General features: G+C 50.4%; 1 long non-coding RNA gene across 2 annotated transcripts; it reads left to right on the top strand.

Moving 5' to 3' along the window:
- The first annotated feature begins 22 nt into the window (after window positions 1–22).
- LOC147916213 (uncharacterized) lies at window positions 23–25,638 on the top strand. 2 transcript variants are annotated; one of them, XR_015553137.1, is made up of 4 exons: window positions 23–109; window positions 11,003–14,547; window positions 15,977–16,124; window positions 23,913–25,638. It is a non-coding gene; the product is annotated as an uncharacterized LOC147916213 (long non-coding RNA). The 2 variants fall into 2 exon arrangements; XR_015553138.1 differs by lacking the exon at window positions 23,913–25,638 and adding an exon at window positions 18,186–18,258.
- Window positions 25,639–25,656: the final 18 nt, after the last annotated feature.

The following is a 25,656-nucleotide window of genomic DNA, read 5'->3' as shown; positions in this document are numbered from 1 at the left end:
TGCCGCCTTCTCTCTTGGCAGGACACCAAAGGACATTTTCCCTCTCCTGTTTAATATTGAGGAGAAGAAAGAGGCAGAAATGGAGATTCAGAGAGAAGATTCTCCAAAGGTAAGCAAGCTTATAGGGCCAGATTTTCCTCTCCCCCAAACCAGGTAAGACTAGGACGGGGAAAAGAGAGGGAAGGCGAGAGCTGGAGCCTCATGACCTCTTCTAACCCTAAGTACTAAGTCAGGGGCCTATCTCCAATCACACTCACATTGGGGTTTCAACATATGAATTTTGGGGAGACACAAACCTCCCCATCCCCCCCATTCCTGCCCCATGGGAAGACATAGCGAGAAGGCAACAGGCCAGGAAAAACTCTGCAAGCCAGGAAGAGAGCTCTCACCAGAACCTGGCCCTGCAGGCACCCTGATCCTTGACTCCCAGCCTCCAGACTGGATAACACGTGCCTGCTGTTGAAGCCACCTGGGCTGCGGTATTTTGTTATGGCAGCCCCAGCTACGACAGCATCTCTCTCAGGCATCTCTACTCCTCTCTGCTGCTTTGCCTGCTCCTTCCTCCTCTTCCCTCTCCTCACCCATCTCTCTCTCCCTCAACACTGTCAGGAAGATGGCTCAAGACGGCTGGCCTCAGCGCTCCAGCTTTAGCCCCCACCTAAAAGGCAACTTTCTTCTGGGTTTGGGGTTACATCCTGAGAGGCGAGTCTGCTCAGCGTGGCTCATCTGCTCCCACGGGCACATGGGTCTCTGGCCTGCCTGCCAGGGGGCGGGTGTGTCTGAGCGAGCTGGCCCCTGGGCTGAAGGTCTAGGACGCACTGGGCAGGGCAGTTGAGAGCTCCGTCAGGTGTGCAAGTCTGTGGGGGCAGGCGGGTGGGCGTCGGCACGGGGCGGAGGGGCAGTGCAGGCCTGTGTCTGCCCCGCAGTCATCTTATCTACCCTTCACAGCCCCCCCGGGGGCAGGCGGCAGGGCCATTTCACAGAGGAAGGAGTGTAGCTCTGAGCGTTTAGGACTCTTTCTTGCCTCTGGGCAGGAGCGGGGGCTCCATCACCACAGTCATCATTTAGAAATTTTAAAACGTTTTCATCACGTCTAAAAGGAGCCCTGTATCCTCCAGCTATCACCCCTCTGTACCAGCACTGTCCCCTCCCAGCCTTAAGCAACCACTAATCTACTTTCTGTCTTGGTAGATTTCTCTCATCTGGACTTTTTTTTTTTGTGAGGTGGCTTGGCCCTGAGCTAACATCTGCCAATCTTCCTCTTTTTTTGCTGAGGAAGACTGGCCCTGGGCTAACATCTGTGCCCATCTTCTACTTTATGTGGGATGCCGCCACAGCATGGCTTGACAAGCGGTGCGTTGGTGCGCGCCTGGGATCCGGGCTGGTGATCCCTGGGCTGCCCCAGCGGAGCGTGCGCACTTAACCTCTTGTGCCACCGGGCGGCCCCCCTAATCTGAACTTTTATACCCTATGGACTCACATTAATGTGTAGTCACTTGTGACTGGCTTCTTTCAGTGAGCGTAATGTTTTCAAGATTCACCCATGTATCAGTACTTAATTCTTTACTATGGCAGAATAATATCTCTTTGTGAGGGTACATTACATTTTGTTTGTTCAACAGTTGATGGACATTTGTGTTGTTCTCACCTTTTGGCTATTATGACTAACAGCTCAGGCCCCTCCCATGTGGGACAGTAGACAAGTAGACACCAGACGGCGGGTCAGAGGCCTGGGCGCCCTGGGACTCGCTCTGGACACCCGCGTGGTTCTGGGTGAGCGCCCGGGAAACTCTGGGCAGCCTGGAGGCGGGGTCTGCCTTCCTCCCAGGCCCCCTTGTGAGGGGAGCCTGCTGCTTCGGTGTGACGGCCTGACCTTCTGCCTGTCCGTCTGTCTGGATTAAGCTCTTTGCATTAAACATGTTCCCTCCCGGCTTTGATTTGAATGCAAACACCAGTGCGGTTATCAGCAGCAGCACCTTGGTGTGACTGCTTTATCAGATCTTTTTCCCTAGACTGAGGATTGTGCTAGAAAATAGACCTTTGGGAGGATTGGGAGGGCGGGAAGATGCTCTTGTAAAGGCACCATGGCCCCTACAGTCTCCAGCCTAGGAAGATACATCTATGACAACCATGGCGTGTGTAGGCTTCCCTGCTCCACCCCGGAGCCAGCTGCACAGCCCGGTGGGTGAGGGCTCTCCTCCTCCTGGCTGGGTGGGCAGTCTGCCCCACTGTGTGTCTGTCTTCCTGCGCCGGGTTCTTCAGCCCTAAAGCCAGCATGACAAGAATCCCCGCCTCTTGGAGGCCTGGCGGGGGGCAGTGCCGTGTGCAGTAAGTGACCAGTTACAAGGATAACAACGTAGCCACAAGCATCTGCATGTCAGCTGGCACATGGCAAAGCTCTTTGACATTATCTCCTTTGAGTCACAACAGCTCCAGAAATAGTTTCAGCTCCCATTTGACAGATAAAGAAACTGAGGCTCAGAGGGATTCAGAGCCTGGTTCTATGTGGCATAGCTGTCAAGTGGTGGAGATGGGAATCAAACCCAGGCTTTTTGATTCCACATCTGCAGAGTCGGGGAAGACCTCAGGCTTTGGGTGTAGCTGGACTTAGGGTTGAGCACTGGTCCTTCACAAAATGATGTGGCCTCTCTGCCTCGGTCTCTCCACCTGTAAAGTGGGGATGCTGCTGTGTGTTTGCAGCGCTGCAGGCGGCAGCTGTCTGTAACGGAGGTCATTCTCATCATCACACAGCTGTGTGGGTCCCACAGGCCCCATGGACTTCTCTGCTGTTGCGGTTCATGTCTGGGCTTAGTCTGTCTGTCTACAAAACGCTAGCAGAGACCTTGAAGGCCGGGAGTGGGTCAACAGAAGATAAAACACAGCCCCAGCCTATTATCTCAGCTTCGGATATCGACATTGGCAGACTTTTCCCTGCTTGTAGAGGCAAAGCGTTGAAACTCCTGCCAAGAGCAAAAAACTGATTTGCCCACATGCAGTCCAGCCCTCTGATCTGTCCTTGGAGACAAAATGAGGAAACTACCTCTTTGATCCAAAGCTATTTTTATCTGCCTCTGAGCAGTGCTTATGTGCACGATGCATTTCGCAAGGAAGGGGGCTGTCGGCAGCGGAGATAACCCTCGGCCCAGCACTGTAAACGGGCATCTTTTGTCTTCTCTGATGGTGCTGGAAGGGCCAGGTTTGGGTCGCGTGCTGACGGCGGCTGACAAATGGTGTCTCCATGCCCCGGCCAGTTGGTGCTGACCAGATGGTGAAGGAGGCAAAGTTATTTTGAATGCATCCTGTCCCCAGAAGTGTGTGCTGTGGAGCCAGGATGGCCTAGGTGGTGCCCGTGCCTGCTCTGGGGTTCTCCTCTCCTGCCCTCCCATCCCGGGCCTGGAACCCAGCCTTCCATCTCTGTGTCGGCCCCCCTCTCCTACCATCAAGATCCAGCGGGACGCTGGCTTCTGGGCTTCAGTTCACTACAGCTTTCTGCAGAGATGACACCCCATCAGCCCTGCCTGCCACCTTTTCTGGGGAGGGGGATTCAGATGGAAGGGGTACACATTTTGCTGGGCCCGAGGGGTCATCGCAGTGGGATAAGCCACAAGGAGGAAGGAGGGATGGTGTGGCTGGGGGAAGCCTCTTAGTAAAAACCTGGAGATGGAAATCAGTGTAGCAGGACAGCATTAGAGATACTACACCAGCCCGCTGGGCCATTGCCCCAGAAGTGGCTGCTTTCCACGAGCCCTGCCTCCAGTGCACAGAGGCGGACATGGCCTGAAACCAAGTGTGATGTTTAACTTTGTGCACCAAGTGCCCAGACATTTGGTCAAACATTATTCAGGGTGTGTCTGTGAGGGAGTTGAAATTAACACTTGAATTGGTAGATAGAGGAAAGGAGATTGACCTCCCCAATGTGGGTGGGCCTCATCCAACCGGTTGAAGACCTGAATGGTACAAAAAGGTGAATGCCTTCTGCCTGACTGCATTGTGCTGGGACATCGGTTCTTTCCTGCCTTCGGACCCAACTTGAAACACTGGCTCTTCCTGGGTCCCGAGCCTCCTGGCCTTTGGACTGGAACTGCACCTTTGGCTCTCCTGGCCCCCAACTGACTCACTGCACATCTTGAGACTGGTCAGCCTCCATAATCAAGTGGATCAATTCCTTATAATAAATCTCTTTACACACACACACACACACACACACTCTATTGGTTCTTTTTCAGGAGAACACTGACTAATATACCAAGTATCCAAGTGTGACTTTGATTCCAAAAATATGCCCCTAAAACACGTAGCAGAGACACAGTCTAGAAAGTCTTGGTTTTCAGTGGTAAGAGCCTGGCTTTGTGAAAGAGAAGGACTTAGCTCATGGAGTCTCTAGCCTAAAGTCAGGGTGGGGAAGCCTGCATGTTGAAGTGGTAGCACCTTGCCCAGCCTGAGGGGGTCATGTTTGGCGGGAGGAAGATGACCAGAGCGATGTGGATGGAGCCTAGAGGTTGGGGTCCCTGAGAAGGGCCAGTGCCCTGCCCCCTCCATTTTCTGGGCTTGGAGGGGGTGTTGGTAGAATGCACTGGGTTGTTGAGTGTGGAGACCAAGTACTGGGCAAACAAGTACTTGACCCTTCCTGAGGAGAAGGGGGCAGAATCCTGAACTGACTGAATATTTACCCAATTGTTCAAATCAAATTTGCACACCACAGAATTTTTTTCCAGGGTCAAGAGAGTTGCCTGTGCAAATGTTGACTTTTCCATCCCTTAAAAAAAAATCAATTAGCTTATGAAATTTCTCTCAGTTCCTCTCCCTGCCTCCATCCTCCACGCCAAGTTTTGCCAGTGGAGCTGTACCACACTGCGGCCTGCCATCCTTTAAAAATGTGTAATAGTGTACCTGTTAGGGTGCTTTTGATTACAAGCAATAGGAAAAGCAGTTCAAACTAGTTGCAACAATAGAAGTTAGACTTCTTTGATTAACTCAAACGAAAAGTCCAGACTGGAGGGTGCTTCAGGTAAGGCTTCCTCCAGTGGCTTGACAGTGTCATAAGGCCCATTTCTCCATGCTGCCTTCTACAATGTCAGATTTAACTGATGGGTGCTTCATATCAGGTCCCAAGATGGCAGACTGTAGCTTCTTGGGTGACCTGAGTCTTCTCTCATGTCCAGCCAGAAGGAGCCTTGGTTCTGGTGCTTATAGCCGTTGTAGTTACTGCCAGGACTAGCAGAGGCATGTGCCCATCTCCATCCCAATGACTGGATGCAGGGCCTGGCTCAGCCCACGACCTGGGCTATGTGCTTGGAACCTGAAGAAGAGCCACTCACTGAGAGCCCATGAGTGGCCAGGTGGGATCAGGGCTGTGGGGAAGGGGAGGGGAGTAGAGATGGTGAGGAGGCAGCAACAAGTGTCCTCTACAAATGGGATCTTGCATTTTCATGTTTTATGAAAACTCATATTTGCTACTATCCTCCCACAGTTTTTCTGCTCATTGGTAAGGAATCTTTCACCTGAGCAGAAACTGCTAAATTCTTACCATCCAAGTGAGGGTAGTAAAGCTCTCTTTACCTGTGGTTAGGGGCGGGCTCCGGAATCATGTGTCCTGGCTGCACGTGGCTGGCCTTGTGCTGCTCACTTGTGAAATGAGTTGCTGGTCCCTGCTCCATGAGGTCCTCATGAGGACGAGTTGTGTGTCGCCCAGTGTGCAGCCTGCCCCAAGTCAAGGGGGCAGTGTGGAAGCGCTCTTAGAGTGTGCTATCAGTTCACGTGAATGCCCACCGGGGCTGCTCCCTGACGGGGCATGGGGGTCTGGTGACGGACAGATGGCAGATCCAAAGGGTAAAGGGGAGGAGGGGGCACAGATGACACAAGGCTTTCAGCCAGGACCCCGCGAGCACCAGGTGGAGGGGAGGGACCCCGTGAGCTGTGAGGGCCCAGAGTTATCTGCTAACCCTCCCTGCTGCTCCTAGTGAGAACCTGGTGACCCGTCCTCAACTCACCATCCAATTGAACAGGATTATTGAAGATGGCTGTGCTCCTAAGAGGTCACTCCTGGCCTGGCAGGAAGGAGAGAGAGGGAAGGACTCAGGGAGGGAGGGAGGGAGGCCTGAGGATCTCAGGAGCTTGGGGTGGGGTGGGGGGGAGGGCTGGGTGCTATCCTGAGAGAGCTTGTCCCCAGTACCTGGCGGTGCCCCTCACCAGAGCCACTGGCTGCAGGAGCGGCAGCCCTGACTGCCCACCTAGCACACAGCGATGCCGCCCTCTCTCATTAGCACACTGTGCCACTTGAGCCGGGGCACTCTGGGAGGTGGGCCACTGTGGACACTGTTTCTTCCTGCTTTAGATGGAGCCATTCATCTCAGGGAGGGTCGGCAGCATGCTCCTGCTCCTGCTGCACTTTCAAATCACACCACAGTTTGTCCTCCCTGCCCACAGGAGGGACTCCTGGACAGGCCCACTGCTCCTCAGCCTCCCCAGGATGACAGAAGGTCCTGCCCAGGCTAGTAATCCCATAACTCCAGTTGAATCCAGTTTCATATTGGAGCCCCGAGCTCTCACCCAGGTAGAGCTTCTTCCCCCGCCAGCTCAGGCCTGCTCTGGACTGGACACTGCCACGGAGGCGGGGGCCTGGCCTGCTCCTTGTGCCTTCTCACTCCACCCCGCCCTGCTGGCGGCTGCTGTCTGGGGCAGCTCCAGGTTTATGGGGGGAGGTCTTGGGGAGCAGGAGTGGGGAATGAGGTAAGAGGGAAAGTCTATTCGACGGCCCAGCTGGGCATGCTGACTTAGCCCCAGGACGGTTTGCAGGCTCCTCGGTGGCCCCTGGCTGGGCTCCCCAGCACAGGCAATGCCCTTCTGGGCTGGCTGCTCTCAAATCCTGCTTCCGCCGGGCTTTGGGCCCACCCCTCTGCTGGGGTGTCCACTGTCTCTTTCAAGACAACCCTCCCTGGTGTTGGGCACATACTATTCCTCCCACTGTTGGTGGAAGGGGCCCCACCTCTTCTGCTTGGCCGGCCCCTATCAGCCTCCTGTCTTTGGGCCCTTCCCAACAGCGGTGGTCACTAGTGCTGGTCCCCAAATATTTCTGGGTCCCTGCCTTCAAGGTGACATTCCATCTGCATGCCTACCCCTGTGTGCCTCTTCAAGGTGTGGCCACACAGTTTGTTTTGAACAATGACGTGGGGACAACTCTGAGCTGTGTCACTTCCGGGAGAAAGCTTTAAGGGCCAAAGCACAATTAGCCACATCGTCTTCCCTCGGCTAGGCCAACGGTGGAGCACGTGGAAGCTGACGGAGGGTCCCTGAGCGACTGCGTGAGCGGAAATCTCCACCAGCTCATGCTGGGCAGATAACGTGGGTGGAAAAGAAGTATCGTGGTGCAAAGCCTCTGAGCTCTGGGGGTGGTCTTTACTGCAGCACAAGCTGGTTGGTCCTGACTGATACACCAACCAAAGTTGGACTCCAGTCCACGTGGCCCCTAAAACCCAGTGCTCCCTCCCAAGCACCCCTCTCGAAGCCCCTTCTTTCTTGCTTGGGGGAGGGGGAGGTACCCTCCCCTGCCCCTTTGGCAGTGGTGGGCACAGCACACAACTGCCCTCCCACACCAGGGTCTTCAGCTCCCTGCACAGCCAGGGGCAGGGTGTGGACACTACCAGTGCACGTCTCCCAGTGGAGATGTGGCCTTGCGTCTTGCTTTAGGGAGACGCGAGGTTTGGCCCAGCTGCACCCAGGACCAGGCAGAGGCGTGACTCCATGGGACAGAACGGCGTTTCTCCTCGTTCCTCCCCCAAGCCTTTAAACCCAGACCTCAGACCTGCTCCTTGGGTGAAATCTCATCAGGTCTTACGTCTTCTGGTCTTGCTCAGTTAACAAAACATTTTCCTGTCACTTTCAGTCCAAAACAGCAGTAGTCCCACCATTAACCCATCTGTCTCGTGCCCCAGAGACCCCCCCACCCGGTGGAAGCTGCCTCGTCTCCTCCTGGCTCAGCCTTCAAAATATATCCAGAACCCTGCCTCTCCCCACCCCTGCTGCCCAACCCCGGGTCCGGCGGCCTTGATCTGTGCTGCGGGACTGCAGTCCCCTGCACCGGTGCCCCTTGCCCACCTCCAGGGTATTCTTGACCCAAAGTTGGAATGAACCTGTTAGAATCTACATCAGGTCCTGTCATTCTCTGCTCAAAAGCTACAAGGGCCCCCTACTCAGATAGGGTGACAGCCAGCATCGGGACCATGGGGTCCGGTCCCACCTCCCTCATGCCTCAGCGTCCCCGCTCCTGGTGCTCCCAGAACATGTCCGCTGCAGCCCTGCCCTGGCCTGACAGGCAGTGCCCTGATGGCCTGGCGGCCGCCCCCTCAGACCTTGCACTCTTGGCTCAAATTCCCACCCCAGTGGGTTTTGTGGACAGGTGATGCAGAGTCTAGTTCTGGGTGCGGTAAGCTTGAGATGACCGTTAGGCCTCCGAGTGGCTGTCTGGAGTAAGTGCTTGGGTGTCTGTGCTCCTGCATTTGGGGGAGGGGTCTGCAGCTCAGTGTGAGGTTGGCAGTCCTTGCCATGGCTGTGTGTGCAGGTGGTACTGTGTTAAAACTCTGGCGAGGGATGAATGGCCACAGGAGTGAATGTAGACAGGAAGAGAGAGGTTCCAAACCCGGGGCTCTGGGCATCTACCACAGACAGCCTGGGCGAAGAGCTGAGAGCAGCAGAGGAGGCTGGGAGGGAGCAGCCTGGAGCCAGTGTGCGGCAGGTGCCTGGGGAGGGGATGATGGGGAGAACACTGGGGGCTGGCTTGGGAGAGAACAGGCGTTGTCTCTCTGGGAGAGGGGGTTGGAGCCCCTGCAGCCCCAAAGGGCTGGAAAAAACCCCTGTCAGGTGAAGTTTGAGAGCTCAGCTAGAGCAGGGCTCCCTCAGGTTTACTCCCCAGTGAAGCAGCCATGTGGGAAACGTGAGTGAGACCCCATGGCCCTGGCTTGGTCTGCTGGGCGCCCAGGCTGCAAAGATTGAGCAGTTCTTTTGAGCTTGCTCTGGGCTGGGAGAGGGGTGCCAGAGGACGGGGTGCCGCGGTCAGCCCTGGGAGGAGGGAAGGGGCCTGTGTCTGGCCAGGCATAGCCCACTGCCTCCCCATCAGGGAGATGAAGAAACTGAGGCTAGGAAGCTGTGTGATTTGATGTAGGGCACACTGCCAAGTGCAGGCTTGGGCTCCAAGGCCCAGAATCTTTCCACTGCTGGCCACTCGTCTCCGTAGCAAAGCTTTATGAAAATAAAGTGCAAAGCAAGTTGCAGAAAGTCACAGATGGTCTGAGGCTGTTTAGATAAGATTTAAAACATGCACAGCAGTGCTGGGTATAGCTTAGGGATGCACAGACTCGCAGCGGGAGGATCAGTGGGGTGCAGAATGTGGGGGCTCCACTCTAGTGGACATGTGGCCTTTGTGTTCTAAGCCGGGGTGCAGACACAGGTGCAGTCCTGCTGTCTCTTCCCCCTTTGCTCCATCTGGACAGTGACTGAGTGAGTGAAGAGATGCTGACCGCAGGTGCCCCAGGCAGCCCTCCCAGCGACCTGTCTCCCCAGCAGCCCAGCCTGCAAACCCTGCTGTGAGGGCTCCTCTTCCCGTTGAGGGACTGGGTGCCCCTTGATCCCCTCCAGGTGGCCTTGGTGCCCACTGTGCCCGAGCTCTCACCTTCTGTGGGGCCTGCTGGGCGTCTTGTCTGGTTGTGTTACAGAGGACCGGGGCTGCGTTGGGGCTGGCTCACAGCTCGCAGGGACCAACGTCACATTTTTAGAAATTTTGTGAGCCGGTCATCAAACTGTTGGCAGCTTCAAACTGACCACAGGCGAGTGTCCACACCGCAGACATTGGTTAATGGTAGCCACGCATCAGGGCCTTTTTCTTTTTCACGCCAGCGAGCTGATTGTTAAACATTTACCAGCATAGCACTGGTGAGCGCCCCCCGAGAGCCTTCCTGAACTTGCCCGTCTGTGTTTCTGGGTCCCAGGCCTCAGAGTCCGCCTGTCCACGCACTGCTCTCCCAGGTGTCCTGGAGGTCCCCGAGGCCTGCCCAGCGGCAGTGTTGCTGTGGAGGGTCACCTTCCTGCCCTGCCAGCGATCCTGCTCTAAGCACATGTTGGGTGCTGCCTGGTAGGAGGCGCTCGGGCCCCTGCATCCCACAGCCCAGGTTTTACCTCGGGTTGTGGCTGTGCCAGCCTGGAGAAGTGACAGCCTCTGGAGCTCCAGTTTCTCTCTGGTTACGGGATGTTAATGACAACTACGCACAACACCCACTGCCGGGAGGCCTGTGCAACTTCGGAAAGATGGCAGTGCTGCCTCGCAACAGCCTGCAGCGGTGGGACTGGTGTGGTTTGCTTGGGGACTTCTGCAGAGTTACTCTGAATGTCTCTTCACGTCCTTCCTCCATTCAAAGCCACATTCACAGCCGACACGTGAAGTACAGGGAGAACTCCACCTGTGAGATCACTTGCTGATGGAAAGAGCACCCCCTAGTGTTGTCCCGGCGTGGGGGTGTGCAGTAAGGGGGCATGTGTGCTCTCAGGGGTCCCAGCATGCTGTGTGCAGAGCAAGAGCATGGGCGAGGGTGTGAGGCTGCATGGATGTTGCCTGTGTGCACCTGGGGGTGGGAGGCGCTCCTGGCTGTGTGGATTTCCGTGCAATGAATTTGTTGAATCCTGGCCCCACTTGCAGACGGAGGACAGACACCATCCTCATGGTTGGGTTCAGTAGATCCTAAACCCAAAGCCGCCATTCTCTCCTGTCCAGTCCCCAGAGTGGCTGGGTGCTGGACACCTGGTGGGGACCCTACATTTGCTACTTCACTGAGTGACTGTCTTCAGGACTCCAGTTGTTATGGGTTGAATTTTGTCCGCCTCATTTGTATGTTGAAGCCCTAAACTTCGATGTATTTGGAGATAGAGCATAAGGATGGGGCCCTGATCCTATCGGACTGGTGTCCTTATAAGAAGAGGAAGAGACATCGGTCTCTCTCTGTTTCTGTGCTCACAGAGAAAGGCCATGTGAGGACACAGCGAGAAGGCAGTCATCTGCAAGCCAGGAGGAAGCTCTCAGCAGACACCAACCCTGCCGGCACCTTGATCTCACACGTCCAGCCTCCAGAGCCGAGGAAATAAGTCTGTTGTGCAGCCGTCCAGTCTGTGGTCTTTGCTGTGGCAGCCTGTGGACCAAGATGCCAGAGAGAACTCTCCTTCCCTGAGCACCCTGGGCTCCACAGGCATTGCTCATACACGTTATTTATTTGTCTTTGCATGATTTACATGCATTATTCCGCCTAGGTCGTCCCTGCTTTACAAATGAGGTGCCTGCAGCACAGGGAGGTGAAGTGAGTTGCCCAAGGTCATGGGTAGCAGAGCCAGAATTAGAGCCTGGGAGGGGGTAACCTGGCAACCATGGTCCTGACACCACACCACACCTGGAGTCTCCACAGGCAGCCCCTTGGGTCTGACCCCTCCTGGCCCCTGCAGCCTGCGATGCTGTGATGAGGCGACCTTGCCCGTGAACGGGGCCAGAGCCACTCAGTCCTTGGCACCCTGGAGATTAGGTGCAGGACAAAAGCCCCAGAAAGTGCGGCCAGCGCCAGGCCTGCAGCCACGGGATCCCTGTGCAGCACCATGGCCTTTTGATGGATGAAAAACATTTCAGATTTTCTTGTAAAAATGTCTGTTGTGGAAAGATAAAGTAATTCCGGCACATGCAGTGGCGACTTCTTAAGTAGTTTGTGCAAGAACTGTGTGCTTATTTTTGGCCTTGGGCTGGGTACAGCATGGCCCTAATCAGCCTCAGGGCTGGCACAAAAGGCAGCTGGGCAGGGCCAGTGTCTGCCAAGGGGTGCGGGCACCAGGAGCCTCATCTGCCTTCCAGTGGCCACATGCACCAGCCATGGGGGCAGTTGAGGAGCCCGGTAGAGAAAATAAACTTAAGATCCGGAGGGCCTGGGCACTCCCAGCTGTGAAAGGGGACGCGTGCCCACCTCCGAGATTGGGGTCTGAGTGTGACACTGGGTCCTGAGTCCTGGGGGCCTGAGGGGACTTACCTGCCCTGTGACTCAGGTGGCTCCCGTCATCTATGCAATAGCAGGAGAAGGTGAGGGGGCTCAGCGTTCCGGGGGCCCTGAAGCCTGTCCAGCTGCCAGGTGGGGATGGGCAATGCCCTGAGTGGGTGCAGATAGGGCATGTGCACAGGGCAGAGTCTTCACCTGTCGTCTGTACTGGCGCTCCTTCGTGGAGGCCTCCTAGAGCTCCACTTGGGCACCCTAGCAGAGCTGGGTGGAGGTCAAGGCGTCCCCTTATTTGGCCAGTGCAGGACCCCAATTTCCCAATAGAAGGTGCTTCAGAGGCCACCAGTTGGAAGGGAGAGGTCTTATGGGGAGCTTGTGCTCAGCCTCCCATCTGACCCCCTTTGCCAGCTCCACCAGATGCGGCCCCTCCCTCTGCCTGGAATGGGCCACACCTACCTCCGTCTCCTTTGCTGAAACCATTAGCTCTGCTGATGCCTTGCTCCTACCCCAGACTGGGAGCCCTGAGGGCTGAAGATGATGGGTCACCTTAGGGTGCCCAGGGCAGCCTAGGGGCTGGACCTGGGCAAGTGTGGGAGTGGAGGGACTACAGGGAAGACCACTGTCCTTGGTGTCTCTGGGATTTGCTGTGTGACCGCCATGACCTCCCTCCCTCTTCTAGCCCCAACACTCCAGATTCTCTAGCTCCAAAGGACTGTGAAGGGCTGGCCCTGGCTCTGGGCTCGGGTTTCTCTAGCAATTGGCTTTTTTTGGGACTCTCACCCTCCCCTCCCACCTCCAGGCCTGCCCTGTTGGAGATGACCCCGTGCCCTCACCCCAGTCTGCAAGGCATCCTTCCTCCATTTCCAGCATCAGGAAGCCCAGAATCTTCTCTGCTCCTTGTTTGGCTACACCTCTTGGTGTTCTGGCTGGGCTTGGCCCTGCAAGCTGACCAGGACGCTGTTTGCCTGTGTGCAGCCCACCTGGGACCTTCCTCCTCAGTCACTCCCAGGGACCAGAGTGCTCAGGAGAGAGGAGGCATTAGCATTTTGGGGGTCCCCACTCTCTGACAGTGGGCTGTGTAGTCAGAGGGAGCAGGAGTTGCCTCTCAGCTCAGATGCTGACCAGCTGTGTGACTGGGCCTGTCACCTCAACTGTCTGGACCCCTGTGTCCTTCTGTGACAGATGGGAGATGGGTTATCATGAGATCCAGAGAGGTACCTCATGGTGCCCCCTGAGCACAGTGCTGCTCGCCATGGGGCTCCCTAACGGAGGCTCCTCCACTCAGGACAACTGCAAAGCCACTGTCACCTCAGGTGTGCTGGGGACATGAGTCATGCTGTGCTTTAGGTAGCAGTTTCTTTCTGTATCTGGGGTGGGGACAGTTGCCTCCATGGTCTCTGGATGACAGTTCAGTTTGGAATGTGGTGAAAACTTCAGGCCTCAGCTCAGACAGGGCCTCAGCTCCTCCCCTGGGGCCGGCACAGTCCCACTTTATGATTCTTGGAAATCCCTCTCCAAGAAAATGCAAAATTCATTTACCCTTGGGGAGCCCTTGGCAGCTCTGGGTTACATTTCAGACTATCCTTGCCAAATATTCCAACTGGAAACTACACCCACCCAGACTGGGATCATGACTAATAGGAGAGGGAAGTGCATAGAGACACGATTTCTGACTAGCACAATTACAGGGAACAGCCATTCTGGCTACAGGCAGAGAAGACAATAAACTAATTGTACACTGATGTGAGAGAGATGACACCCCAAGTCTGTGCAGGGCCCGGCCCGCTGCAATCCACGTGTGTAACATGATTGTGTTGTATTGCCAAGAGAGTTGTGGCAGGGATTCAATCACACTGCAGAGTGGCTGTAACATCCCAGCACCCTCTTCTCTCCTGATTACTCTAGAGAAGACACTGTATCATTAGGCTCTGAGCTCAGCAGAGGAAGCACCAACAGCTAGGTCACAGCTCCATGGTCTTTTGTCCAGAGAGGGGACCTCCTACCTCTGCGCAGAAACCCGCTGAGCAAGGGTTATGGACTGAATGTGTGTGTCCCCTAAAATCCATATGTTGGAGCCCTAATCCCCACTGTGATGGTATTTGGAGGTGGGGCCTTTGGAAGGTAGTTAGGTTTAGATAAGGTCATGAGGGTGGGGCCCCATGATGCATTCATGTCCTTATTAGAAGAGAAAGAGGGATCAGAGCTCTCTCTCTGCCTTGTGAAGACACAGTGAGAAGGTGGCCATCTGCAAGCCAGGAAGAGGGACCTCACCAGAGTCTGAATCAGCTGGAACCTTCATCTTGGACTTCCCAGTCTCCGGAACTGTGAGAAATAAACGTCTGTTGTTTAAGCCCTCCAGGCTCTGGTATTCTGTTATAGCAGCCCGAGCTAAGACAGGGAGCAGGAGTTCAAGGAAATGCAGTCATTCCTGTAGGCAAGCAGGCACCGTCCACGTGCTCCCGAGGCCTCCCGCCTTCATTGTCCTCCAGACGTCTGAGGACCCTCTTCCGTCATGCACCAGTCCCTGCAGGCTCAGGTAGCGCTCTTTACCTTTTTTTAAGGAGCTGTTTGAAATGAGGGACTGGGGTTTGCAGTGTTCCTTGTTCCTGTTCCTGCGGCATGTTAGATATTTTCAAAGTGTTCTCCTTTGATCCTTGCAGCAGTAAGCACTTTGGAGGTAGGCTTAAGATTTCATGGGGAAATCTTAAAAAATGGAGAAGCTATCTATTCATGGGGTGCCTACTGTGTGCTGGCTGCTGTCCTAGGCATTGGTCAGAATAAGCACAAATCCCCACCTTTGCAGAGCTGCATTCTAGCAGGCAGGAGACACATGAACCATGGACAGTATTGTGTGATAGAAGGAGACAGTGCTTGAACAAATTAGAGCCGAGTCAGGGGGATTAGGAGGCCTTGGGTGGGTGAAGGCAGGAGGTGGGGTGCAATTTTATGTAAAGTGGTCAGAGCAAGCGTCGTTGACATGGTGAAGTTGAGCAGAGATTTGCAGGACATGAGGGGGTTAGCCATGTGGATATCTGGGTGAATCATGTTCCAAGCAGAGGGAAGAGCCAGTGCCGAAGCCCTAAGATGGGACATGCTGGAGTGCTCTGGGAACAACCAAGAGGTAGTGTGGCTGGAGTGGAGTGAGTGTGGCGGACGCGGTGGCTCAGGTTAGAGAGGCCACATCAGGTGGGTCTTCATAGGTCATTGTGAAGACTTGGGATTTTACTCTGAAATGGGAGCCCTGGGATGGTTGGAGCAGAGGAGTAACACGATCAGATCTGTATTTTAAGAAGGTCACTGTGACTTTGTGTATAGAGGTGAGTGTGCAGCAGGTGGGGTCTGTGGGAGGCTAGTGAAATAATCCAGGCAAGAGGTGATGGCGGCTCACACCAGGCGATTGCAGTGGAAGGAAGTGGTCAGATTCTAGGTGTATTTTGAATAGTGAGCCCTCAAGATTTCCTGGTCAATTGGGAGTGGGGTACAATGGAGCAGATGAGGCAATGATGACCCCAAAGTTTTTTACCTGAGCAATCGGAAGGATGGAATGGAGGTGGGAATGTGCAGGTGAAGCGAGTTGGGGGAAGAATGAGGAGTTCAGTCCTGAACAGTCGAGTCTGAGGTATCCAAGTAGGACGCTCAAGTAGGCGGTAAGCGCACGATCCCAGAGCGTCTTAGGAGTGGGGCTGGTAGAGGACTCGAGACTTTTCAACTCTCTCTGTCCAAGCCTCTCTCTGTTCTTCCATGATGGTTTTCTCTCTTCCAGGAGTTTTGGGAACTAGACAATAGAAGGAGACCTTGTGCAGCAAATGTCATATTTGCTTTGGGATTTGAAAGCCAGAATTCCCCAATCCCAGAGGACCTTTCCTTGAATGCCCTGGGTGCAGCCTCTGTGCAAACATCCATTTGGCATGCTCTGTGTAGTGGTGTGATTGTTCATGCCTCCCTCTCTCCATTTCATCTGTGAGGTTCTAGAATGCAGGACTGGACTTGTTCATCTCTGGCTTCTCTGTGCCTGGCTTTTGAGGCGTCCTACAGAAGATACTCACTGAATGATTGTTTGATGTCATCCCGAGAAGCACAACAACCTGACCTTAGAGGAAGCGAGGATTCGAGGTGACCTCCTTTTAAAGGGGAATCCATGATTTCAGTCTGTGGATGGTATTTCTGACTAGAGCTGTAGAATTTGGTGTGGGACCTGGAACTCTGGAGCCTCTCAGGGACACCTGCCTTTACTGCGGAAGTCCTGAACATCCTTTCCCATGTTTACTATTCTTGTGGTTTTTCTCTTTTTATGAATTGTTCATTCACATTCTTTGCCTATTTTTTTCTACTGGGTTGTCTGTCTTTTGTCTTTTGATTGTAGGAATTCTTTATATATATTGGCTACTAATCTTTTGTTAAATTGCAAATATATTCTCCCAGTAGTGGCTGTCCTTTCATTTTGTTTTTGATATCTTTTGTTCATAAAATTTTAAAATTTTATTATAATCAAATTCATGATCTTTTCCTTTATGATATATTATTTTTATGTCCTTTGAGAAAATTCTCTATAATGAGATCATAAAAGATATTTCTCAATATAGTCTTCTAAAAGTTTTAAATTTTTACTTTTCATGTTTGAATTTTTAATTCACTTGGAATTGATTTTTTGTAAGTAAAGATTTGATTTTATATTTTCTCTTATGGGTAACATTATCTTTGTATCACTTATGGAAAAATCCATCCCCACTTATTTTAATGCCAACTCTCTCATACACTGTTTTATATAGACATGGATCTGTGTCTGGGCTCTTACTCTGCTCCATTTTCCTATTTGATGGTCCCTGGACCAATACCACACTGCTTTAATGATTATAGTTTTGTTATAATTCCTGATATTTGATAGGGTAAATATTTCTATTTGTTTCTTTTTGTAAAAATTTTGGTGATATTTTGGCCAAAAATATTTTGGCTAGGTATATTTTAGTATCATCACTGTCAAGTGCCATGAAATACCCTATTGGATTTTAATTGGAATTATATTGAATTTATAGCATAATTTGGAAAGAACTGATATCTTTATGGTATTGAATCTTCTCACCCATGGATATGGTAAAAATCTTCCTTTCTTTATATTTACTGTAATTTTTCCAGTGATGTCATAGAACTTTCTCTACAAAGGCAGGGTGTCTAGAGGCATCTCTATGTAATGTATGTCTGTGTAACTACGCCCTGGGGCTGTGCAGTGTGCGGACTTCGTGGCTGCCCGGGACAGCCATGGGTACAAGTCTTGTACAACTGTTCTTAGATTTATTCCTAAGTATCTTACAGTTTGTGTTGCTACTGGAAGTGTATGTCTCAAAAATTTACATTTTCTAACTTAATGTTTAATGTTAATTTAATTTTCTAATTTAATGTACACACACACACAAACACACATCATCTTGTATCCAATGAACTTGCTGAACTCTTCTATTAGTTCTAACAGTTTGTAGATTCTTTTAGATTTTTCTATGTAGACAGCCATAATATCTACAAATAACGAAATATTTGTTTCTTCTTTTCTAATCCTTATATAAACTTTTAAAAAAATGTTTTATTGTGCTGGCACAACGGTGAGTGAAGCAGTTAGAGTAGGTATTTTGTCTTATACCTGACTTTAAATAAATTATGCTAATAAGCATGATGTTTGCACTAGATATATAGAGATAGCCTTTACCAAATTAAAGAAGTTCCCTTGTATTTCTAGTATGTGAAGAGGTACCTTTTCATTGATTTTTAAAAATCTGTTTGTAGTGAAATTACCATCCCCCACTTTTCAATCTTTTAATGTGGTGAATTATATTGATATATTTTCTAATATTAAATCAATCTTGCTTTTCTGGTGGCAACTTGGTCATGATATATTATTGTTGTTTTTATTCATTACTGGATTTGGTGTGCTAATATCCTATTTATGATATTGACATCTATGTCCATGAGTGTAGCTGACCCGGTTTTGATATCAAGGCTACGCTAGCCCCATAAAATGAACTGAGGAACATTCTCCCTATCTGTTTGAATTGTTTGTACAATGTTGGGGTTATCTATTCCTTGATTGCTTTCAGAATTCACCCTAAAATCAGCTGGCATCTGGGCTTGATTTCTCTTTCTCTTTATCTGTCTTTGTATCTCTATTTTTCCCTCACTCTGTAGATTTTAAAACACTGATAACTTTGGATGGATATGAGTCTATTCAGCTTTTCCATTTCTTCTTGAGTCAGCTTTGGTAAGTAGTATTTGTTAGGAAATTGCCTAAATTGTCTAAGTTTGCATAAAGTTTTAAATAATTCTCTGATTTTTAAAATTGCAGTCTCATTTTTCATCAATTTCTGTTCTTTGTCATTCTCTTCCTTCCACTTTCTTTGGGTTACACTGTTGTTTTTCTCATTATTGAATTGATGTCTTGCTCATTAGTCTTCAAGCCTTCCTTCTAATGTGATATAAGCATCGAAGACTAAGTTTCTGTTTGAGTACTACCACAAATTTTGACATATAGTACTTTTATTATTGTTCATTTTTAAGTATCTCCTAATTAACATTTTTATTTCTTTTTTAGCCCATGAGTTATTCATAGGTATGTTTCTACATACTTAAATGTATGCTTTGTTTATTTGTTTCTAGTTACTTCTCTATGATTGATTTCTAATTTAATTGCATGATACAGCATCTCTGAAATTTGAGACTGGAGTCAGGCCTAGCATATGATCAATTTCTTGTTAATATTCTGAGTGCTATTGAGAATTATGTGCATTTTTTGATTGTCGTGCCTTATGATTGTTCAATCGATCAAGCTTGTTAATTGTGTTGTTCAAATTCTCTATATTCTTACAAGATTTTGGTGTGCTTCATCTGCTAACTACTGAGGGGACTTAAAAGGTCTCAGTAGAGTTGTGGATTTTTTTCCCTCATAATTAAGCCAATTTTTGCTTTATAAATATGAAGCTATGTTTTCAGTTGTAGATGGCTTAGAATGTTTACATCATTCTGAGGAATTCTTTCTTTTTTCTATTATATAGTGTAGTCTCTACTTTTCTTAATAATGCTTTTCTTTTTGTAGTATTTCCCTGGTATATATATATATATTTTTTTTTTTGGCTGAGGAAGATTCACCCTGAACTAACATCTGTTGCCAATCTCCCTCTGATTTGTATGTGGGTTGCTGCCACGGCATGGCCACGAGTGGTGTATGTCCATGCCCAGGTATGGAACTTGGGCCATTGACGCAGAGTGTGCCACACTTAACCACTGCACCACTGGGGTTGGCCCCCCGGTATATATTTTTTTACATTCTTTGCTTTTAATTTTTCTGTATCCTTATGTTTTAGGTGTGATTCCTGTAAACAATCTATTTCTGGATTATTCTTTTAATCCAGTCCAATAATTTCTGTGTTTCATTTTTAAACAGGAAAGTTTAGTCAATGTATATTTACTGTGGTTACTGACATATTTAGGCTGCTTTCTAGCACCTTATTTTGTGCTTTCTGTTTTTCTATGACTTTCCCTTTTCTTTCTTGTCTTTTATTGGCGTGACTGAGTTTCTTATTCCTCTTTTTCTCCCTGCTTCTTTGAGAGCTATGTGTTCTATTTCTATTCATCTCATAATCACAGGTAAACTGTTTTTAACCTTTTTTTTTTTTCGTGAGGAAGATCGGCCCTGAGCTAACATCTGCCAATCCTCCTCTTGTTTTTGCTGAGGAAGACTGGCCCTGGGCTAACATCCATGCCCATCTTCCTCTACTTTATATGGGACTCCGCCACAGCATGGCCTGCCAAGCGGTGTGCCAGTGCGTGCCTAGGATCCAAACCAGCTAACCCCGGGCCGCCGCAGTGGAGCGCGCGCACTTAACCACTTGTGCCACCAGGCTGGCCCCTAACCTTTTTTTAATACATAAACTTTTGTCAGTTTTATTGAGATATAGTTGATATACAGCACTGTATAAGTTTGAGGTGTACAGCATAATGCTTTGACTTACATATATTGTGAAATGATTACCACATTTAGTTTACCACAAATTTAGTTAACACCCAACATTTCATATAGATACAAAAAAAAGAAAAAGAAAAAAATGTTTTTTCCTTTTGCTGAGAACTCTTAGGATCCACTCTCTTAACAACTTTCAAATATACCACACAGCAGTGTTAACTATAGTCATCAGGTTGTACATTACATCCCTAGTACATATTTATCTTATAACTAGAAGTTTGTACCTTTTGACCACTTTCATCCAATTCCCCCTTCTTCCACCCCCTACTTCTAGTAACCACAAATCTGATCTCTTTTTTTATGAGTTTGTTTTATTTTCTCCAGATTTTACATAGACGTGAGATCATACAGTATTTTTCTTTCTCCGTCTGACTATTTCACTTAGCATAATGCCCTCAAGATTCATCTGTGTTGTCACAAATGGCAGGATTTCCTTCTTTTTAAGGCTGAGTACTATTCCATTGTATATGTATACCACAACTTCTTTATCCATTCATCTGTCAATGGACACTTAGGTTATTTCCATATCTTGGCTATTGTAAATATTACTGCAATGAACATGGGGGTGCAGCTATCTCTTCAACATACTGTTTTCATTTACTTTAGATAGATTCCCAGAAATGGGATTGCTGGATCATATGATAGTTCTATTTTTAATTTTTGGGAAACTTCTATACTATTTTCTATAGTTGCTGCACCAATTTACATTCCCATCAACAGTGCGCAAGGGTTCACTTTTCTCCACATCCTCACCAACACTTGTTATTTCCTGTCTTTTTGATGACAGCCATTCTAACAGATGTGAGGTGATATCTCATGTGGTTTGATTTGCATATCTCTGATGATTAGTGATGCTGAGTGTCTTTTCATGTCTCTGTTGGCCATCTGTATGTCTTCTTTGGAAAAATGTCTATTCAGGTTCTTTGCCCATTTTCTAATTGGATTATTTGTTTTTTGCTATTGAGTTGTATGAGTTCTTTATATATTTTGGATATTAACCCCTGATCAGATACATGGTTTGCAAATATTTTTTCCCATTCTGTAGGCTGTCTTTTCATTTTGTCAATCATTTCCTTTGCTGTGCAGAAGATTTTCAGTTTGATGTAGTCCCCCTTATTTTTGATTTTGTTGTTTGTGCTTTAGGTGTCAAATCCAAAAAATCACTGCCAAGACTGATGTCAAGAAGCTTTTTTCTTGTTTTCTTCTAGGAATTTCATGTCTTACATTTAAAAACACTCAATGGAGAAAAGACAGTCTTTTCAATAAATGGTGCTGGGAAAATTGAATATTCATACGTAATAGAATGAAACTTACACCACTCAAAAAATTAACTCAGAGTGGATTAAACACATAAACTTTTAACATGTCAACTTAACAAGTCTAAAAGTAATCAGCCCTGTACCCTGTCCCCAGACGCTATGGGACCCTAAGAGTGCTTTCGTTCTGATCATCCTCCTTCTGCTTAACTTACTTATTGCTTGGTATCGCTCTCATCCCAGTAGGTTTCCCGGTGGCAGGAACTTTGTCTCTGGTTCCTGCTGTATTCGCAGTGCCTGGAACAGCTCATGGCACATGTCAGGAGCTCAGTAGAATGCACGCAGCCTCTCCGGCTCAGCCCCCAACCCGCCAGGATGAGCAAGATTCCTCCTCTTCCACCTCTGAGCCCTTGGAGTCCACTGGGCTCTCCACTCAGACGACTACACTTGGCTGCTACCAGCACATGTGTCACCTCCCTTAGGACTCCCTGGCCCATCTCCCCCCAACAAGACTAGTGTAGGCCCTTCCCTGGGCCCTCAGGCCTCATGGCCCCTCCACTCCAGAGCTCGTCACTGTCTGCTTGCCTCCTTATCTGCCCTCCTGAGCCAGATGGGGGTCCAATTCAGACCCGAGTCTGCAGTGCAGGTCTGACAAGAGACCTGCGGGGGCGTTTTAAACAAGTGGAGGCATGAATGGGTGGGTGAGGTAGTAGACGCGCCGTGAGAGAAGGCCAGCTCAGGGAAGGAAGGTGGGCGCCGTGCCTTACAGCTGGTGGGCCCGCTCTGAGTGCAAGGACGCCCTGGGCTTTCCGAGTTTCCAGGCACCCTGATGCTTAGCCCACGGCAACCCCGGAAGAAGCCCGAGCCCTGAGAGGAAGGGGTCTCGGGGGCTCACGCTCCAATCCCTGCCCTGCCCTGGGCTCCTCACTGCTCCCCACTGTCTGAGTGTCCTCTTTGTAAGGAGCAACATTTTGCATAGACTGGAAGTTGAATGTTGAAAATATGAAGGACTCTACATTGGTTTCATTATTATTATTTAAGTAGCATTATCAGAGATGTTTCTGGTACTGTCTCTAATTCCTCACCACCTGTTCATCCTGAAACCTGCTTGCTGGCTGTCCTCTCCATGCTGTCAAATCCAGGCTCCCCATTCTCTCAGCAACATCACACCACGTAACCATCTTCCTGGAAGCCTGCCCTGCTCCTGGCTCTGTGAGTCCATTCTGCCTGCTTCCCATCTTCCCAGGGCCCCTGTGCTGCACCCCAAGCTCACCCATCATCAGGGCCCAGATACCACTGCATAGGGGGATTTGTGGGTTGGGCCCCTCCCTGGGTCACCTTTCAGGGGCTACCCAGTCCTTTCGCTTCTCAAACTTGACGTGCCCCAAATTCAGTCGCTCATTTTCCTCTTGAAATCTGTTCTCTCCTGGTCTTGCTCAGCTCTGTAGATGGCACTTCTATCCACCGAGTTGCTCAATCCACAGTCTTTGAAATGGTCCTGATTCCTCTTCCTCTCTCACACTCCACATCTGACCATCCACAAGTCGCACTGGTTCTGCGTTCACATGGACTCATATCTGTCCACAGCTCCCCACTTATTGTCTGGGTGCCCCATGAGGTACGAGCTCCATTTGTTAAATGAATGCCTGAATCTCATTCCATCTACCCAGGAGCTCCTGGAAGTAGGAAGAGTAGGGGTTATCACCCTCATTTTAGAAATGGGCGCACAGAGACACTTGGGGCCAGAGTCCTTCTTTGCCTTCTGTGCATCTCCACCACCTTCTCGGTCACGAGTTTAGCGTGGGGGTGACAACACAGGCATACAGCCTTAATCCCAGCCCGAGGTTCAAATTCAGACACCACCCTCCCCCGCATTCTTAAAGGCTGTGAGGCCTTAACTGGCTGTGCCTCAGTTTCACTGACTGTAATTCAGGAAGAATCATGTTACTATTTTATAGGGTTGTTGTGAGGATAAGGGGAACGAATGCATGCAGTTCACTCAGCCCTGGGCCGCCACACAGATGGCTCTCAGAGTGGGTGGCTGTTTATTATTGTTTTTGGCCACTGAAGAGTTTGGCACCAGGTTTCTTGGTAGAGCTGTCCACGTGCTGGCTCACTTCACTTCCCTTTCACTCCTCAGCCCGCTCCGGTCTGGTCCTCCCACCCCTCCACTAGGAGATGCTCCCCAGGGCGGTCAGGAATGGCCGGCCATAAGCTCAGAACACTACCAGACCTCGCAGAGCACTTGGCTCCCTCCCTCCTGAGACAACCCCTGCTCTTGGTGCCTGGGATACTCCCAGTTTTCCTCCACCTCTCAAATTTCTTGCTCTCTCTCCTTTACTGGCTCCCCTTCCTCCACCGGACCCTAAGGACTGGCATTGGTCCTCAAGGCTCTCGGCCTTTCTCTCAGGGTTGACTCTTTTAGTAGACCTTGTCCACTTGCTAGCATCACCGGCCAGGCGTTCACCGGTGACCCCCCACCCCTCTCTCACCTCCCTCCCAGCCTGCCCCCCAAGCTCCCAGTCAGGAGGTCTAGGGCTGTCTGACACCTCCTCTGGGGGTCTTCAGGCGCTGGCACTGAATATGTTTAAACTGAGCTGTACTTTTCCCTGAACCTGACGCACCTTCGTCTTCCCACAGGCACGGGGCATGACCCTCCCCCCAACCCCGGAGTCCTTAACTGGTCCCTCTCCTCGAACCCTCTGTCGCCTCCTGTGTCGTCTCAGCTGCTCCGTGTTCCTCACCTCTGTCTACCTGGGCATCTCTGCAGATCTCACGCGAGTTCAGACGTGTCATTTCTCACCTCGATGGATGGCTCTGCCTCTCTAATCCATTCTCCACAGAGCAACTTATGTGATCCTTTAAAAACTCAAATCGGATCACGTCACTTTGCTACTCAGAACCCTTCAATCTATGCGCAGGCTCTGCTGATAAAACCGCGGGTCCTCGTGTGTCGCCGCAGCGCGCCCTCGGCTGCCTGCGCTCAGGCGCCCCGCGGCCTGGCCCTCGTGGCCCGTGCGCTCCGCCGCAAGGTGTCTGCTCGCCCGTCCTCGCCTCCGCTGGCTGGCCCCTCGGTCTCACCTTCACCTCGCTTCCCCGAGGACCCCTTGCTGCGCCGTCGGACCAGGTCGGGACTCGCCGCTGCCGGGGCTCAGAGCCGCCGCTCCCTGCAGCTCGCCCACAGCCGCGTTAAGGCCGCAGCTGGATTTCGTGCTGTTTGTCTGAGGCGACGCCATCCTGTCTGCTGGTGTTAAGTTCCACCTGAACGCTGATGCTTCCCAGCTCGCCCCTCCAGCCTGGCCCTCTCCCGGGCTCTCGGCCTGGACATTGACCGCCCACCTGAAAACTCCACGGGGTGTCCAGCAGGCGCAGCAACATGGAACACGTCCGAAAACCACATTCCTGATCCCAGCGCGGCCAGACCTGCTCCTCCCGCGGCCGTGCCCGGGGCGGTGCTCGTGTGCCCACCTGGGCTTCTCTCCGGCTCTCACTCCTGTGTTCAGTTCTCACCCGCTGGCTTTACCTCAGAATACACCCCGAATCCCAGTGGCGTCCTGAGCACATCTGACACCCAGAGACGGTGTTTGTTAACATCCCCCTTGCTACGGACTGAATGTGTGTGCCCCGCAAATTCACACCTTGAAGCCCTAAGGCCCAGTGTGACGATGTTTGCAGGTGGGGCCTTTGGGAGGTAATTAGGTTGTGCAGGGGAGCCCCCATGATAGGATTAGTGCCGTTTTAAGGGAGGAAGAGACCCGCATCTCTCTCTCTGCTTGCTTCTACCAAAAAAGGCTGTGAGAGGAGGTAGCCAGGCAGAGTGCCTTTATCAAGGACCCACCGTGCTGGCACTTGGTCTCTGATTTCCAGCCTCCAGGACCGAGAGAGGTAGATTTGCTGTTTAAGCCACCTGGTCTGTGGGATTTTCTTATGCCAGCCTGAACTAACTGACACCCCTCTTCTATGTGACAAAATTATTTTCAGTAATAATCATGAAATAAAACAAGTAAGAGGTCTAGAAAAGAAATGCAGAGTGCACATTTTCTTAAATTAACTTTGTGTATTTAATCATGTCAATAAAAAATAGGTTAATTTTAATGAAACGGAATCAATCATGAGAGGTAAGTTTGGGGTAATCACTAAAAGATATCACTGATGTAACAGTTTATTTCCTTTATTACTTCTTTAATTTTAAAACAACCTCTTAATAATTATAAAAGACTAAATTTCAATTTAAAAGAAATTGACAATCAGTAATAGTTCATGTATGAACTAAAATATGTACTTGTCAAACAAAAATGCTACACTCAGCAGTTTGCACTGTTTCACTGTTTCAAATTTTAAGCACAAATAAACATCCCAGTGATCACATCAAATGACAGAGTTG

This window comes from Ceratotherium simum, chromosome 9 (assembly GCF_057802395.1).
Source record: "Ceratotherium simum simum isolate JZ-2026a chromosome 9, ASM5780239v1, whole genome shotgun sequence".
Lineage (NCBI taxonomy): Eukaryota > Metazoa > Chordata > Mammalia > Perissodactyla > Rhinocerotidae > Ceratotherium > Ceratotherium simum.
This window is presented reverse-complemented; position numbering and strand designations above follow the sequence as displayed.